Source organism: Hyla sarda, chromosome 1, assembly GCF_029499605.1.
Source record: "Hyla sarda isolate aHylSar1 chromosome 1, aHylSar1.hap1, whole genome shotgun sequence".
Classification (NCBI taxonomy): domain Eukaryota; kingdom Metazoa; phylum Chordata; class Amphibia; order Anura; family Hylidae; genus Hyla; species Hyla sarda.
This window is the reverse complement of record NC_079189.1, coordinates 61,222,585-61,236,909: the sequence shown is the minus strand read 5'-3', so window position 1 is coordinate 61,236,909 and position 14,325 is coordinate 61,222,585. Positions and strand designations below refer to the sequence as shown.

Below are 14,325 nucleotides of genomic sequence, written 5' to 3'. Positions count from 1 at the left end.
GAGATAGAAGGTCAGCTGTATAAACAAATAGAGAGGGCTGCACAGACAGGTACAGTGGTAATAATGGGAGATTTTAACTATCCAGATATAGATTGTGGCCGGGGGCTGGCTAAAACTACAAAGATGAGAAAATTCCTAAATTTATTGCAGGATAATTTTATGGGCCAGTTTGTGGAGGACCCAACGAGAAGTGGTGCCTTGTTGGATCTGATCATTTCCAACAAAGCAGAGCTGGTTGGTAATGTAACTGTGCGGGAAAACCTTGGTAATAGCGACCACAATATAGTTACTTTTGACTTAAAATGTAAAAAACAAAGACAGACGGGGAAGGCAAAAACATATAACTTTAAAAAGGTAAATTTCCCTGGGCTGAGATCTGCACTACAGGACATAGACTGGGGGGAGGTGTTCTCAAATACTGATACAGAAGGTAAATGGGACATCTTTAAATCAACTCTAAATAACTATACAGCTAAATATATACCAAAGGGGAACAAATATAAACGATTAAAAGGAAATCCTACATGGCTGACAAATGATGTTAAAAGAGCAATAAACAACAAAAAAATAGCCTTCAAAAAATTCAAATCTGATGGGTCAGCTATAACATTTAAACAGTACAAGGAGCTTAATAAAATCTGTAAAAAATGTAATAAAAACAGCAAAAATTCTAAATGAGAGACAGGTGGCCAAAGAAAGCAGAACTAATCCTAAATATTTTTTTTAGATATATAAAAATACAAAAAAAACAAGGACAGAGCATGTAGGACCCCTTAATAATGATAATGGGGAGGTTGTCACAGGCGATCAAGAGAAGGCGGAGCTACTAAATGGGTTCTTTAGTTCTGTGTATACTATGGAAGAAGGAGGAGCTGACATTGGCCAGGTCAGTGCTGGTAACACATCATGTAATGTACTGAACTGGCTTAATGTAGAGATGGTACAAGGTAAGTTAAGTAAAGTAAATGTAAGCAAATCTCCAGGGCCGGATGGACAACACCCAAGAGTTCTTAGAGAGGCAAGTTCAGTAATATCTGTACCCTTGTTCATGATATTTAGAGATTCTCTGGTGTCTGGTATTGTGCCAAGGGACTGGCGCAAGGCTAATGTGGTACCAATCTTCAAGAAGGGCTCTAGGTCTTCACCAGGCAATTATAGACCGGTAAGTCTAACGTGCATTGTGGGTAAATTGTTTGAAGGACTTATAAGGGATTACATACAGGAATACATAGGGGATAATAGTATTATAAGTGATAGCCAGCATGGGTTTACTAAGGATAGAAGTTGTCAAACCAATCTAATTTGCTTTTATGAAGAGGTGAGTAGAAGCCTTTACAGAGGAATGGCTGTGGATATAGTGTTTCTGGATTTTGCCAAAGCGTTTGATACTGTCCCTCACAGACGTCTGACAGGTAAGTTAAGGACTTTGGGCTTGGAAACTTTAGTTTGTAACTGGATTGAACACTGGCTCATGGATCGTAACCAGAGAGTGGTGGTCAATGATTCGTACTCTGATTGGTTCCCGGTAATTAGTGGTGTACCCCAAGGTTCAGTACTGGGCCCGCTGTTGTTTAATTTATTTATCAATGATATAGAGGATGGCATTAACAGCTCTGTTTCTATCTTTGCAGATGACACCAAGCTTTGTAGCACGGTACAGTCTATAGAGGGTGTGCATAAGTTACAAGATGACTTGGATAGACTAAGTGTCTGGGCATCCACTTGGCAAATGAGGTTCAATGTGGATAAATGTAAAGTTATGCATCTGGGTACTAATAACCTGCATGCATCGTATGTCTTAGGGGGGATTAAACTGGCAGAGTCACTGGTAGAGAAGGATCTGGGTGTACTTGTAGATCACAGACTACAAAATAGCATGCAATGTCAGGCTGCTGCTTCCAAAGCCGGCAGGATATTGTCATGTATAAAAAGAGGCATGGACTCAAGGGACAGGGACATAATACTCCCCCTTTATAAAGCATTGGTACGGCCTCACCTGGAATATGCTGTTCAGTTTTGGTCGCCTGTCCATAAAAGGGACACTGCGGAGTTGGAAAGGGTGCAGAGACGCGCGACTAAACTAATATGGGGCATGGAACATCTTAGCTATGAGGAGCGATTAAAGGAGTTACAATTGTTTAGTCTTGAGAAGAGATGTTTAAGGGGGGATATGATAAACGTATATAAGTATATAAATGGCCCATACAAAAAATATGGAGAAAAACTGTTCTAGATTAAACCCACCCAAAGGACGAGGGGGTACTCCCTCCGTCTGGAGAAGAAAAGGTTTAGTCTAAAGGGGCGACACGCCTTCTTTACCGTGAGGACTGTGAATTTATGGAACGGTCTACCTCAGGAACTGGTCACAGCAGGAACAATTAACAGCTTTAAAACAGGGTTAGATACATTCCTGGAACAAAATAACACTAATGCTTATGCAGAATTATTAAACTACATCCCTTCCCCTTATACCCTTCACTTCAATTCCCTGGTTGGACTTGATGGACGTATGTCTTTTTTCAACCATACTAACTATGTAAACTATGTAAACATGAAGAAGTTGTGCGAGAGTAAATACTCAATCGCAAGGATGATATATTCCTGCAGATCACCGGGATAAGATGAGTACGATTGCAAAAACCATATAACAGAAAAAATTGCCTGATCATGTGGGATAACTGAATAAAGTCCTGTGACATCAGCTGTAAGCCACATCATGTCATCCTGCCATTTTAACCCCTGCATGGCCGATAGGACACTCCTAGTATCTTTAATGTATCCTGGAATGAGTAGAACCAAGGGTTGAAGATATGAGTCAACCCATTCTCCTAAACGTTCATTTAAAGAACCGATGCCGGCAACTATAGGTCTCATTTTGAGGGGGGGGGGGGGGGGGCGGGGAAACTACAGATCACAGCACAAACATGAGCCTTCATATATTCCCGTATACGGACAAGTAAAAAAAAAGTGACTGGGGTCAGAAAAGGACAATTTTATACATACCAATTTCGTTAAAAAAAAAAAAATTCATAGTAATACAAAGAAAAAAAAAAAAAGAAAAAACTATATACATTGGGTACCGTTTTAATCACATTGACCTACAGAGAAACGATAACTTGTCATTTTTACCATAAATGGCACTGTGAAAACCCACCTAAAAGTTGCAAAATTACTTATTTCTTATTATTTCCATCCACATGATGTTTTGGTTTTGCAGTACATTTAATGGTAAAATGAAAGGAGTCATTCCACATTACAATTGGTTGTACAAAAAAAAACAAGCCCTGTTATGGGTCTTAATCCTTTCAGTACTTAGCAGCTGCTGTATGCTCCAGAGGAGGTTGTGTAGTTCTTTCCTTTCTAACCACAGTTTTCTCTTCTGCCACCTCTGTCCATATCAGGAACTGTCCAAATTCCCATAATGAACCTTTCATGCTCCAGACAGTTCTGGGCATGGACAGAGTTGTCAGCAGAGAGCACTGTGGTCAGACTGGAAAGAAATACTCAGCTTCCTCTGGAGCATACAGCAGCTTATAAGTACTCAATGGAATAAGATTTTTAAATAAAAGTAATTTACAGATCTGTATAACTTTCTGGCATCAGCTGATTTGAAAACTGTGTGAACTATTAAAATATATGGTTTATGATCCTGCACAATGAATGAAAAAAAATTAAAATATAAAAATAAAAAAACGCTAGAAATGTTGATTTTTGATCACATCAAATATTTAAGAAAAAAAAATGATCACAAAGTCACATCAAATCAAAAATGGTATTGATAAAAAATGCAAATCAAGGTGCAAAATTTTGAGAGATTAAAATTATAGGAATCAGAACAGGGCAATTTTAAACTACTTTTTTCTTTTTTTTAGAGTAATACAATAATTATATTAATTGAATAGGTTTTTAAACATATAAATGAATAGGTTTTCTACCATTAATTGAAATGCGGAAAAACAAATAACTCAAACTATTTTTTGGTTGGGCGGTATATTTTATGATAAAATGAAAGAGGTTATTACAAAGTACGGGTGCTTTCACACCACGTCTTCAGCCTATGATGCCGGACCCAGCTGGGGGAGGGGAAAACGTGCACTCCCGTATCCCAGCCGGACCGACGCTGAAATCCATTGACTTTATTGAGCCAACTGGATTCACCGTTTGACTTCAGTCAGCTCATTTCTGCCCTGTATCCGGTTTTGTGACCGGACCTAAAACCGTAGTATACTACGGTTTTAGGTCCGGTAAGAAAACCGGACACGGGTCAAAAATGAGCCGACCAGAGTAAAACGGTGACTCTGTTCGGCTCATTAAAGTCAAAGGATTTCAGCACCAGTCCGGCTGGGATACGCACGGTTTTCCCCTCCCCCAGCTGGATGCGGCAGCCGTAGGCTGAAAACGTGGTGTGAAAGCACAAGTCTGAGAAAAAAAGTTATGGCTATCAGCTGTGTCCTCAAGGTTAAAGGCATACTCCCCCTAGAGATCTTATCCCCCTATCCAAACAATAGGGGTTAAGATGTCTGACCGCACCTTCTCCCATAGATATGAACGGAGGGGACATGATGTGACATCATGAAAGGGCATGACGGGAACCCAGCATTCTAAACATACTTTGGATAAGAGATAAGGTGTCTAGGGGCGGAGTACCCCTTTAAGGGTTTAAACTTATTTAATATTCCCTCTTGTAGTTTATAGTATTAATTTAAAACATATCTAAAAAGGTTTACAAAAGGGAAAAGTAAAAAATAAAAAATTAAATTAAAAAAAAAGTAAAAAAAAATAAAAATAAATAAATATGACACACGATTAACATGGAAAGGAGATATAGATAAAGCGTGGTTTAGGTACTACGAAACCTCTGCCCGGTTTCTGCACTCCACATATATGCAACCAATGCAGCTCTTATTAAAAATATAAAATTATTATTAAATATGAATTAGAAGCAAATGTGTCGCCTAGATTTTTTTCCTGATTGGGGTCAGACACAAAAAAAAAAAAGTGTTTGTTTATATTTTTTGATTGTAAATTATTTTTTATTTCAATTTTTGTGCATTATTATGCCACCTTGCCTGAACTGTTTTAAAAGGGTACTCCGGTGGAACACAATTTTTTTTCATATCAACTGGCTTCAGAAAGTTAAAAACAGATTTTTAAATTACTTCTATTAAAAAAATCTTAATCCTTCCAGCGAATTGCGCTCCATGCCGGATGACTGGCAACCACAGGCACCACACCCCCTCCATTCATGTCTATGGAAGGAGGCATGACGGCTACGTACTAGTCGTCACGCCTCCCTCCATAGATATAAATGGAAGGGGTGTGGCATCACGAACATGAAAGCTCCAAGTCCCTAGTGGCGGGACCCCCACGATTAGACATCTTATCCCCTATCCTTTTGGATAGGGAATAAGATGTTTTCCGGCAGAGTACCCCTTAACAGCAGATTGGAATCAGCTGTCTAGCACGAGCAATCCCCCTCCCCCCCCCCCCCCCCCCGAAAAAAAAAAAAAAAAAACACACACGTGCACTCTGCCAAGACAAGCATGCAATTGGACAAGATAAAAAAAAAGCATTTGGCCAAAAGTTAAATGACACTCACTTGTGAGAGACTATACCACTACTCTAAGCATACGGTCCCACGTATCGATTACGCTGGATATTCTGCATACACACAGAGCTTCCCTGACGCAGCCCTGTGTGCAGTAAGCTGAATTTCTGCGGCGGAAACATCTGTCACGGAAATCCCAATTTCAGCATCAGCAGAAACAATACGTTTATTGTCATCTACCTGCTATGAGTTTTGCTATCATTCACTTCAATGGATCCACCAAAAGTCCTCAATAGTGGCAGATTTTCAGTTTATACTGAATATAGTGAGAGTTAAGGGGTTAAAGTCTCTATATTGTTATCTACTGGGAATACAGTTTCAAGACCTTCAAACAGAACATCTTACATGGCTTTAGGTTCCACAGATTCTTCTACCTTAAGGCTAGGTTCAGACTACGGAATATCCGCTTTGAAATTTCCGGCAGAAATTCCGCTTACTATAATGCATAGTGTAGTGAATGGTTTTCCGTTCACAAATTCACACTTCGGAATTAGTGAATCGGAAAATCCGGATGAAAAATCCGCTAGAAAGTTTCCACCTAAAGAAAGGGGTTGCTCTTTCTTCAGGCGGCAATCCTAGCGGAACACATAGCAGTCTATAGGAGACTGCAGTGTCTGCCCGGAAATTTTCTGCCCGGAGATTCCATAGTCTGAACCTAGCCTAATAGTTACTTTTACCAATTGCCCAAACTCTTCTACAGGAAATAACGGAAGCATCTTCTGCTCCATTGACCACTGCACTAGCACTATCTCTGATCATGCCCTCAGAAACTATAACAGATGAATATACACGGCTGAAAATGGAAAAGGTACCTCCAGATACCTCAGCAAATACTTAATTAAACTCTGGAGCTCCTGAATGATCATTTCTCTGAAGGACAAACACTAGAAAGTCTCAATGTTATGCAATCCCCAGCCAACTTCTTGGTATAAATCTTACACTCTCTAAAATACATTTTTTTTCAGCTTTTTATTTAAAGACTTGTTAAAAATTAGCAAAATACTAAATTAGTATGGCAGGAAAAAATGGAATACACTCACCAACCCAAAAGTACTTTTTGGTACTGCAGCCTAGGAGGAGTCTTGTGTTCCAGAATCAATGGAATCCTTTCTGCTTGGCACTCCTCAAAGCTCCAAATCAAAGGCCAAAGTTTTCCAACTGATGGCCGGCTCCAAGAGACCAAATCAGCCAAACTGCCCGTTTAAATTTCCCTCCCCCGCCATCTGATGTCACCTCCGTGTCAGACTGGAAGTCCCCACTGCTCTGCCCACTCCCAGAGGCATGTGAAAGCTGGAAGTAGGGCACAAGACGCCATCATTCATAACCGCAACTCAAGCCCCCCTCCCCTTTTTAAAAAGAAAAAATAAGCATGTGGCGATGCCACCTCGTAAGCATACCCAGTGCCCATTGCATACAAGGACCCAAGAGGCAGTAAGTAGCCTGAACACTGGTAAACATAGATGACACAAAAGCCATTTTCCTGAGTCACTCAGAGGCCACAGCTGTGTAATAGTGCATACCCACACTACAGCATGTGGACTAATCCAGTCACATGTGGTGGCCAATAGCTGCAGGATTTTGGTGTTAAAACTGGCTGTGCATAAACCCTTTGTATTGTACCTAATTGATTTTTACCATTAGGTTGCATGTTATCTGTGGACTGCAGCATTCACTTTTTCTTGTTAACTTGTTAAACTGAACTTTAAAGACCTTCCCTGACTCCCCGCTACCCTATTTTGTTAGTGTCAGTCCCCGCTAGTGTCGGCACAAGGAAGTGGTCCCTCAGCCAATCACTGAAGGCAGAGATGTTCTACCTCTGACAGTGATTGGCTGTGCAAGCACTTCCTTGTGCTGACATCAAAACATGGAAACTTTGACAGTGGCTGGCAAAAAAAAAAAAGTCTCTAAAATACAACCTAACAACTAAGCAGTCACACTACAAAGTTTCAGCAGGCCTGGGGAAATCTAAGGGGCTTCAGATTTACTTATTACATTGTAAACTCCAGTTGTTGCTCAAGCTCCCAGTTAAGAAATCCATAGATCAAGAGAACCCTTTCTCCAAAAATGCCATCAATTCTTCTGCAGGAAATAGCATGAATGGGCACTTGTGTATATATGACAGGGCCAAAACCGCCAAAGTAGAAGTAGCATTATTTACTGGGTCTTTGTTATGAATTACAAAGGGGGGTCGCAAGTGAGGCCCCCCCAACTTCTATAAAATCCCTATACATTAAAAGGGCATATGGACCCCATTAAGATGGTATGCATATAGATACTGCTATAGGTCACACTTCATACTTATTGTGAACACTGATCAGCAAAATAGAAGATCCCCCAATAATTGTATCATTTGTGCTTGCCTAAAGTGTAACACCAGAATGGCAGAATTTGTTATTTGTTTACAATACAAAACAAACTCTTCTACAAACAGAACTCTTATTTACCAGATCTATGATGGGATACTAAACAATATAAAGTCATTGAAGTGCTTGCTTAACCATTGCAGTGCCAAGAACTATGAAGATCCTTGCCTTGATAATCCACACTAAACCATCAACCAAGCCAGAGAGAGAGGGAGACAAACTCACAATGCATTAACCCTTTCCTGGCTTTACCCAGGTGCCTAAACACTTGGGCCGAGCACTGGACACCATCATAACGTTATCACAGACCATTCTGTAGCATTGATCTCCTCCTCTGGGCTTCATGTTGTTCTACAGCCGCAAACCCGCCCCCATTCTCCTGCACACGGCCGCGGTTAACCCAGTACACGCTGGATCTGCCCGCTTCCCCGTCCCAAGCCCCTGTCCACATGCGTCCTCAACGTGATCAACAATCCCGAGCAAAGACCCCTTGTAACCATAATCCCGGATCACCTCGTCAGCTGCGGTCAAGGGCGACCCTTGCCTCCGTGGTCTCCATTGTGACCCTCAATGATTTGGGGAGTCAATCATTCCGCTCACGTTCTCCTTGAGCCCAGAACAAGCAGCCGCCGGCCCAGTCTGCTATGACGTCAGAGATCCTGTAGACGGCGCTCCGATTGGCCGCCCGGCTACGTGTCTCCAGTAGAACTCTACAGGAGGAGTGGCTGAGAGTTCAGCGAGAGACAGGCACAGCGATGGAATAATAGGGAGAACACAGCGCCATCTGGTGCTCTGCTATTGAAAAGACACTCTCCTCTATGCTAGACGTAGAAGGTTACACTGGCCTTTTGTCATTGTGGAAGGAGGAAGAAGAGCTGTGGAGCTGGAGGGCTCAGTAAATAATTTTTTAATTCTTTTTTGTAAAATATTTTTTGGTGTAAATTATTTATATCAAAATTTATTGTGTGATCTTTCCTCCTGTATGAAGTCATTACAATATTCTATGTTTAAACTTATCCCTTAGTGGACACTAAATTTAGCATTTTTATTTTTTCCTATGAAATTTGATAGGGATTTATGAAACGCCATACCCATTTGGCATTTTTTTTTCTTTCGTGTTTTTTTTTTTAAACTCCTCTATGGGATTTTTGGGCTCAATGGGCGATTAAAAAATCGCAGTATGTTCAGACTATGGTGTTTTCCCCCCTGAAATATTGCCGTTTTTATCCTATAAAAGTCTATGAGAGAGAAACCGTCATTAAAAGCGCAACGGTGGTTTTACATTGGAGTTTTTTCTGTCTTTACATGTTTTTTTTCAGTTTTTATATATATATATTTATTTTTTATTTTTTTATAATAAAGAAAAAACATTTATTGTCAGATGGATTTACACAGTATTGTCTAGAAGAATAAATTGTCTTCTTCTGTTTCTTCTTCTCATTCTCTTCCTTCTCCTTTTTGATCCAGTTTTTATATATTTTTTTAGTAGTTTAAAAAAAGGGGGGTGTGCACAGGAACAAGAAAAACTGCCAAAGGAGAAAAAAAAAACATGACTTTCACACAAGGGAAAATGCCAGAAAAAAGCATGGCAAAAGTGGAAACTTTTTTATTTTTTTTTTTCAGGCGTTTTTTTTCTTAACCCCTTAAGGACCGGAGTTTTTTCCGTTTTTGCATTTTCGTTTTTTGCTCCTTGCCTTTAAAAAATTATAACTCTTTCAATTTTGCACCTAAAAATCCATATGACTGCTTATTTTTTGCGCCACCAATTCTACTTTGTAATGACGCCAGTCATTTTGCCCAAAAATCTACGGTGAAACGGAAATAAAAATCATTGTGAGACAAAATTGGAAAAAAAAACGCCATTTTGTAATTTTGGGGGCTTCCGTTTCTACGTTGTACATTTTTCGGTAAAAATGACACCTTATCAGCGATTTCGCTGCGGCTATCCCGAACAGCTCCCTGAGATAACCGGCATGCTTTTACTTTCACTTTAAACACGGCGTTCAACTTTGAACGCTGCATCTAAAGGGTTAATAGCGCGCAGCACCGCGATCAATGCCGCGCGTTATTAGCCACTGGTCCCGGCCGTTGTTAGAGGCCGGGCCCGACCCGCTATGACGTCATGTGTCCTTAAGAGGTTAAGCATTTGTCTGTTTTTTCACTTCTTTCAAAATTGTGTTTTTCACACAGAAAAAAAGTGACCAAGAGTAGAAAAAAACTATGGAAATCTAGGGGAGTAAAAACAGTAGGATTCAAAGAAAAAAACAATGCCAAATTGCCAAATGCCAATAAAGCCTGAAAAAACTCCATAGGAAAAAACACCATTTTATATATTTTTCTTGACTCCCTGTTAACAGCTGGCTGCAGCATTTTAGGGGGGGATGGGGGGGGGGTGTTGCAAAAAAAACAAAACAAAAAACATCTTGTGATCAATGTGCCTTGCAATTTTTTTGGGGGTGGGGAAAAGTGGAAACACAGCCTCATTTTCCTGTGTGAATGTACCCTAGCTACTATTTAAAGGGGTACTTTTTTTTTCAAAACAACTGGTGCAAGAAAGTTAAACAGATTTGTAAATTACTTCTATTTAAAAATCTTAATCCTTCCAGTACTTATCAGCTGCTGTATAATACAGAGGAAGTTCTTTGCTTTTTGAATTTCTTTTCTGTCTGTCCACAGTGCTCTCTACTGAAAACCTCTGTCCATGTCTGGAACTGTCCAGAGCAGAAGAGGTTTGCTATGGGGAATTGTTCCTGACATGGACAGAGGTGTCAGCAGAGAGCACCGTGGACAGACAGAAAATAAATTAAAAAAGAAAAGAACTTCCTCTGTATTATACAGCAGCTAATAAGTACTGGAAGGATTAAGATTTTTAAATAGAAGTAATTTACAAATCTGTTCATTTTTCTGGAACCAGTTGATTTGAAAAACATTGTTTTCCACCGGAGTTCCCCTTTAACTATAGCTAAACCCTCTTCCTGTAGCCATTCCCTCTTTCCTTTCAGCTGTGTAGGGCAGCAATAAGAAGAGCTTGCCTATACCTCCTCTTTACCTCTTGACTTGCTGCATTCTGCGATTGCCAGCTCCTACTGCTTCCTGACCTAATATTTTCTAGTAAAGTTAACCACTATATTGTGTGCATGTCTGTCATGCTACATAATGACACTGGAAGCTGACTGCTTTAAATGACAAATAATTAAGACACACAGACACACACACACACACACACACACAGACACACACACACACATATATATATATATATATATATATATATATATATATATATATAGCAAAGAAAGGAGTCAGCACTCGAGAGTCCCAGTGCGTCTGCAAGTGTACAACTAGCGTGCCACCGCCGGATCAAGCAAATTCCATCCAAAGCAAAGACACGGCACACTGCAGCGGCATATGGGTGAATAAAGTGGCTAGAAGTTTATTTGCACCAGCAAGTACATGCAACATTTCGGCCAAGTCGCCTTTCTCAAGCATTCTCAGCTTGAGAAAGGCCACTTGGCCAAAATGTACTTGCTGGTGCAAATAAACTTCTAGCCACTTTATTCACCCATAAGCCCCTGCAATTTGCTTTGTCTTCGCTTTGGATGGTATATATATATATATATATATATATATATATATATGTATATGAAATAAAAATGAAACCATAGGGGGAGATTTATCAAAACCTGTGCAGAGGAAACATGGACCAGTTGCCCATAGCAACCAATCAGATTGCTTCTTTCATTTCTTAGAGGCCTTTTCAAAAATAAAAGAAGCGATCTGATTGGTTGCTATGGGCAACTGGTCCATGTTTTCTTTGCACAGGTTTTGATAAATCTCCCCCATAGTGTTTAGTGTAGCTTTTTTGGCACATCACAGCAAATGTTACCAATTATGGTGCATTTTGACCATGATAGTACAGTGGATTCATTTCTATAGAGCAAAATCTGGTAAGTTTGTTTTTACCTTTTTGCTAGTAGATGGCAGTGCACTACATGTGTGAGTGGTGCTTGTGCAATGTGGGCATTTCATCATGCAAAGAGGGGGTGGCATTTCACGTGCGTCAGTCTTCCTTCCTAAACCTTGTGTGAGGAAAAGTAACAATGACTCTCTGGTCCTCATATCCCGTGCTTATACCCTAGCGTCATATCCTGACCTCATATCCAGACCTCACATTGGTCCTCATATCCAGACCTGACATCCCATCCTCATATCCCGACCTTATATTCAGACCTCACATCCCCTCCCCATATCCCGACCTCATATGCATACCTTACATCCCATCCCCATATCCCGACCTTATATCCAGACCTCACATCCCGTCATCACAACTCGTCCTCATATCAAACTTCACATCCTGTCCTCATATTTTATCCTCATATACCATTTTCATATCCCATCTTCATATAAAATCCTTATATCTCAACCTTATAGCCCATTCCCTACACTATTTTCTGCACCTCTCTGCCATACAGTCCACAAAATGTTCAAAAGTCCCAGTCCATTTCATATTGTTTATTGTAAATTCTGACCCTGCCATGTAAATGGCACAGCTGAAATTGAGAATCATCAGATCAAACAATGTTCTTCCATCTACTTCAAGATTGGATATGTTGTGTTTTCAGAGATGGTATTCTGCATACTTTGGTTGTAAAGAGCAGTTATCTGTTACTGTTGCCTTTCTGTCATCGCAAACTAGTTTGCCCATTCTCCTCTGACTTCAGACATCTACAGATAAAGTGTAGTCTGGGCTAGTGTGAGGTTGTGCAAAAACATTGCAGTGCATAAATCACCACCACTGCAAAAAGCTAACCGTGTCACACTACATTCAAGATGTTTTCTTTAAATAGTCTTAATAACATTGCCACTTTTCAATCATTTAAAAAAGACATTCCACTTTTAGATCCAATAAAACAAAATGGTTATAAAGCTGGATATCACTTTCAAAGTGGTTTACCAGGGAGGAGTGTTCTCAGTATGTCAGTATAGTAAATAATGCATACTCAACCTGCTTGATTCCCTGCCACTTTTAACCCCTTAAGGACTGAGCCCTTTTTCACCTTAAGGACTCGGCCATTTTTTGCAAATCTGACCACTGTCACTTTAAACATTAATAACTCTGGAATGCTTTTAGTTATCATTCTGATTCCGAGATTGTTTTTTCGTGACATATTCTACTTTAACGTAGTGGTAAAATTTTTTGGTAACTTGCATCCTTTCTTGGTGAAAAATCCCAAAATTTGATGAAAAATTTGAAAATTTTGCATTTTTCTAACTTTGAAGCTCTCTGCTTGTAAGGAAAATGGATATTCAAAATAATTTTTTTTTATTCACATATACAATATGTCTACTTTATATTTGCATCATAAAATTGATGAGTTTTTACTTTTGGAAGACACCAGAGGGCTTCAAAGTTCCGCAGCAATTTTCCAATTTTTCACAAAATTTTGAAACTCGCTTTTTTTCAGGGACCAGTTCAGGTTTGAAGTGGATTTGAAGGGTCTTCATATTAGAAATACCCCATAAATGACCCCATTATAAAAACTGCACCTCCAAAAGTATTCAAAATGACATTCAGTAAGCGTTTTAACCCTTTACGAGTTTCACAGGAATAGCAGCAAAGTGAAGGAGAAAATACACAATCTTCATTTTTTACACTCGCTTGTTCTTGTAGACCCAATTTTTGAATTTTTGCAAGGGGTAAAAAGGAGAAAATTTTTTCTTGTATTTGAAACCCAATTTCTCTCGAGTAAGGACATACCTCATATGTCCATGTTAATTGTTCAGCGGGCGCAGTAGAGGGCTCAGAAGGGAAGGAGCGTCAAATGGTTTTTGGGGGGCATGTCACTTTTAGGAAGCCCCTATGGTGCCAGAACTGCAAAAAACCCCACATGGCATACCATTTTGGAAACTAGACCCCTCGGGGAACGTAACAAGGGGTAAAGTGAACCTTAATACCCCACAGGTGTTTCACGACTTTTGCATATGTAAAAAAAAAAAATTTTTTTTACCTAAAATGCTTGGTTTCCCTAAAGTTTTACATTTTTAAAAAGGGTAATAGCAGAAAATACACCCCAAAATTTGAAGCCCAATTTCTCCCGATTCAGAAAACACCCCATATGGGGGTGAAAAGTGCTCTGCTGGCGCACTACAGGTCTCAGAAGAGAAGGAGTCACATTTGGCTTTTTTGAAGGAAATTTTGCTCTGGGGGCATGCCGCATTTAGGAAGCCCCTATGGTGCCAGGACAGCAAAAAAAAAAACACATGGCATACCATTTTGGAAACTAGACCCCTCGGGGAACGTAACAAGGGGTAAAGTGAACCTTAATACCCTACAGGTGTTTCACCACTTTTGCA

At 39.8% G+C, this 14,325-nt stretch overlaps 1 protein-coding gene across 7 annotated transcripts in view; it reads right to left on the bottom strand.

Annotated features, from left to right (window-relative positions):
• Nucleotides 1-14,325, bottom strand: part of ZNF518B (zinc finger protein 518B) — a 70,327-nt gene that overhangs the window by 36,974 nt on the left and 19,028 nt on the right. The window contains exon 1 of one of the 7 annotated variants that reach the window (XM_056555147.1): nt 8,485-8,649. The exons of 5 other annotated variants lie outside the window; for them this stretch is intronic. The gene's annotated coding sequence lies outside the window, so the exon portion shown is untranslated. Of the gene's footprint in view, nt 1-6,648; nt 8,275-8,484; nt 8,650-14,325 lie in introns of those variants that run through there. One more of the 7 variants, XM_056555148.1, reaches the window with a different exon arrangement.